This window comes from Lactuca sativa, chromosome 8 (genome assembly GCF_002870075.4).
Source record: "Lactuca sativa cultivar Salinas chromosome 8, Lsat_Salinas_v11, whole genome shotgun sequence".
NCBI classification, from domain to species: domain Eukaryota; kingdom Viridiplantae; phylum Streptophyta; class Magnoliopsida; order Asterales; family Asteraceae; genus Lactuca; species Lactuca sativa.
This window is the reverse complement of record NC_056630.2, coordinates 179,445,303-179,449,894: the sequence shown is the minus strand read 5'-3', so window position 1 is coordinate 179,449,894 and position 4,592 is coordinate 179,445,303.

The window sequence follows — 4,592 nt, the reverse complement described above, 5'->3', positions numbered from 1 at the left end:
GTCCTAGAATTGTCGCCAAATGGGACATATCAGTACGCAATGTCCCAACCCCAAGGTCCAGATGGGAGCTGGTGAGAAGAAAGATGAACACCAAAGGTGAAAGCTCGTGCTTTCAATATGACGACTGATGAGGTAATTTTTGGGAACCCTCTTAGTTAATTCTATACATGTTTATGTGTTACCTGTGCTTTTGTGTTATTTGATGCTAGTGATAGTAAGTAGTTTGTATCATTGCATTTATGTAGTCATTTATGGTGTGTCTCAGACTCCATTAGTTACGATGTAGATATTGATGTGGCTTTGTTTGATTTAGTCATAATACGTGAAAAGTTTGATTGGTGTGATATCTCTTTTGGTGAAAACACTTTTACATTGACATTGATTCATGTTGGAGTATAACACAAAGAGGCGACATAAGAATAATAAGAAGCATAGACATAGAGATTCCGAGGACGAAATCTTTTTAAGGAAGGGATAATTGTAACGACCCGAAAATCTTATCGTAAACGATGTTAGTTGTTCCGTTACTCAAAGAACTATTTATGCAGAATATTTTAGTTTTATGAGGTTAAAAGGGAATAAATTAACTAAAAATAATATTATTTAATATCAAAAAGAATTAATCACAAGAAATGTGTAAATTAATGAAACTGATTTATGGAATTATTAGGGTAAAAATAATTCATTTTAGGGTTTATTATGAGTTGAGGGGCTAAGGTGTCATTTATAGAAATCTAATTTGTCAAGAATACTAGGGTTAGTGTAAAAGGAGTACAATATGGAGAATTAAGGGGCTAGATGGCAAAATTTGGAGTAACCCCCAAGGAGAAGGATCGATCCGTCTCCTTGTGTCGATCCACATCCATTCACGTAAATACATAAGAAGAAGAAAAAAAATGATCACTACTTCTTCCTTCATTGTGTGCGTCGTCGGTTGAAGGCCAAGAAGAAAAGAAAAAAAAAAGGATGAGCGGCTTGGAGGGGAAGAAAAGTCGAGCCGAGCAAGGAGGAAGAAGAGAAAAGGATTTGCTTGATCGATCCTAGAGGGAAGAAGGCTACGATTCTTGCCTAATTGTGGTAAAAAAAATTCTCTTATAATCTCTTTTGTTGTGTTCATATGTCAAATTCCTTGTCAATTGAAGATTAGGGTTGTCAATTCTCTTCCTTTTTGATGATTACAATCTCATCTTCTTCTTCCTAGCAACCTTTGAAAGTTCATATGGTTTTATTCCATTGGTGTAGGGTGTTTTTGATGGCTTAATAGCTGTCAAAATTTCTTATGAACACCTTGAATGATTTCCTTGTTCAAGTTCATGTTTTTGTTATCTTCATTTTTTTATATTCGTGTGATTAATTTCCTTCATCTAAGACCTTGTTTTGAACCATCCAAAAGGTCCTCAAAACAGTCACTAAAAGGTCTTAATGTGAGGCTTAATGGTGGAGAAAACTCAAGCCCTAGTGGTGTTTTCTCTATTAGCAAATTACCTAAATTTTCTTATATAAGCAATGTACTTTGAATCATGGCTTGAGATTGAAATTGTTATTTTAACTTATTGACATGTTGCTACTGTTAAGACCTCGATTTACAACTTTCTAGTTGGTTTTGGTTGTGGCTTAACCCTTAAAATGCATTGCTGGAAAATTCAGCAAAAATTACCAATCTGTCCCTGTTTTCAAAAAATCTAGAAAAATTATTAGAAGTCTGATTAATGATTCGTAAATTCTCAAAGTTTGAAATTCGAGTCTAGTTTGTCCACGAATTTTTCCAAAACCTGTTGTTGCCTCCAACTTAGGTGAAAATCTCCTTTTTCACTGACTGGTCGGAAATTAGCTGTATGGATAGACTGTTTTCTAAAAATTATATAAAATTGTAGAAAAATCGTTTGGACTTTTAAAAGTACTTTCTGAAAAGATAAAAGTATAAAATACTGGAATATACAAAAATATTGTATAATTTGCAGTCATTGGTGGTGTTAAAATGGCTTTGAACAGGTGGCTGTTACGTGTCAAAATCTTGAACTTTGTTCTAAACGTTCGTCTATATGTTTAGGCATTCGACTCTCAATGTTTTTGTGTCATCTGTTTGATATTATAATAAAAGTACATAATTGTTGTCTTAGTACTACCATTCAATCATCTTGTGTATAAAATTGATCAACTATAATCATTTACCTAAAGTCTTGAATCATATAGTGATTTTTGGTGAATGTTAGAATTCTGCACAACAACTTTTCCCCATCTTGTGAGAGCTATAGCTGCTAATCCGGGCAGAATTGGAAGATGATCCACTCTCATGATGTTCTAGGAAATCGAATCTAGTTAATGTCTGATGTAATCCCAATTGGAGCTGTAGATTAGGCTTTATAACTAAAACACTTAACGGGGGTCGGGCAGGGAAAATATAAAAATTAATATAAAAGTTAGAATAAAGTTGTATTTTTGAAACATATACTTTATTTGTTAATTGAATGTTATGTGTAGTGTTTAGGTAGAGCCTTGAGAACTTCAAGTAAGTTCAAGACTTGGAATAGAAGGAAGGTTTCATCAAGGCTAAAGGTGAATTCATAGTTTTAACTCACTAAGGTTGCATTATTGAAACGTGCAATCCGTACATGGTGATTTGATTCACTTTAGGATGACCATGTCATTACTTGTGCTTGATGATGATATGATATTTGTGATGCTAAAATACACTTTGTGCTAATGCCATGATATGACCTAATTGCTATGTTGCTTACACTTTGATGTCCTTGATGTATACGACATGCTAGCTTAAGTTACTTCAAAATATGATGTATGGTTATGTTTTGATGTGTTGGTTATGAATACATTGCATGTTTAATACAAATTTATATGGTATGCATCACATGCTTTACTTAATGTATAGATGACATTGCGGGGTTATGCGTAGTGGGTTTGGGTAGTTTGATGATCTTTTCCTAAAACCTTATACGGATCATTAAGGGTGCCTATTAGGTTGAAAGAGTACCTATAGGAAGAGCTATAGCCACAACGGTGATTAGTTACCGGTCTTTCTAGATGACCATGTGACACATGGTTTGCGGGCACTTTGGTGTTCGTGGGCTAGAGTGATGTTGGTCCCTCGTTCGCGGCCAACGCCAACATCACCAACATCACGTGGAAATCGGGAGGTGTATCGTTGGAATTGGCATCGTTTATACCGATCTTGAACGACGCCGCAGAGTAGTTGTACTTTGCAAAGTCGGAGTAGCAAAAGTGGAGTCACAGGGTTGGTGTTCCGGGTGGAAGTCATGAGCCACTTAGAGCATTCGGTTGGCCGTGCACACAAGTAGTGAACGGGGTGTTTCTCTTGGGTTACGTTGCACTAAGATACACTTTTCTATCAATCGGTTGGATAGATATAATAAAAGGTTGAACATGTAACAAACGGTTGGTTGCATATTAAAAGGTTGAATATATAACAAAGGTTGGTTATTAATAAAAGGTTGAACATGTAACAAAAGGTTGATTGCATGTTAAAAGGTTGAATATATAACAAAGGTTGGGTATTAATAAAAGGTTGAACAATTAAAGGTTGCGTAAATATGAAATCTGATTATTTATATGTTATGCGGTTGCTTATGTGGTATTTGGTTGATCATATATGTTATGTGGGAGAATTGTGATTAAACATATATGCATGTATGCGGTTGAATAATTATGATATGCGATTGTTTTCTAAGTGGTATTTGTCTATTATTTTTATGTTTCATTATAAAATGAATGGTTGACCCATTTGGGGTTTGTATGTTTTATGTGCAACGTTTTGAATGCACTCAGCGAGGGCTGACACTTGTATCTTTTCTCTTTTGTGTCTTATTATTAGTGCCGGCAGTTTAGAAGATTGGCCTTGGTAAGAGGGGTTATTATGGGTAGTAGATTTATATTAACGATACCAGTATTTGACATGTTTTTGATTATTTACTTTAAAGTACTATTGTTTACATTTTAAATGGTTTGGAATTATGTTTGAATTTTTGAAGTAACGTTGTGGTTTCAAAAATGTTTTGAATAAAAAAAACTTAGTCTTCTGCTAACGTATTCTGTTAAATAAATGTTTTAAAAAGAAAAAAAATTATGGTAAAAATCACGATGTTACAGCTATTAAGGCCATGGAAGGGTAAAATAGTATTTTATCCTTTTGTGAGTTTGTAGAAGGGTTTAGTCTAGCTTTTTTTGAGATCTATCATTAATTAGAGATAATTATCGTATGTGTTAGACGGAGGCCAGACCGGTGATTTGAGTTCGAGTTATCCGATTTCTTATGAGGTGAGTCTTCTCAATATACTTACCTAGAGTTGTAACTTTGTGTGTGACCGGAGGGTCTTATGTGTTTATATTGAGTATTATGATATCATGCATTATGTCTCTATGATTTATGATGTGTATTATTCTGAGCTTATGGAGTTAGGACCGGAGGGTCCACCTGAGTTCTGGGACCGGAGGGTCCTACTGAGACACATTGACCGGAGGGTCTTATCTGAGTATAGCCATGAGAGGCTAATCAGATACGTGTGGTATTTTGGGAAACTCACTAAGCTTCGTGTGCTTACCGTGCTATGTGTTATGTG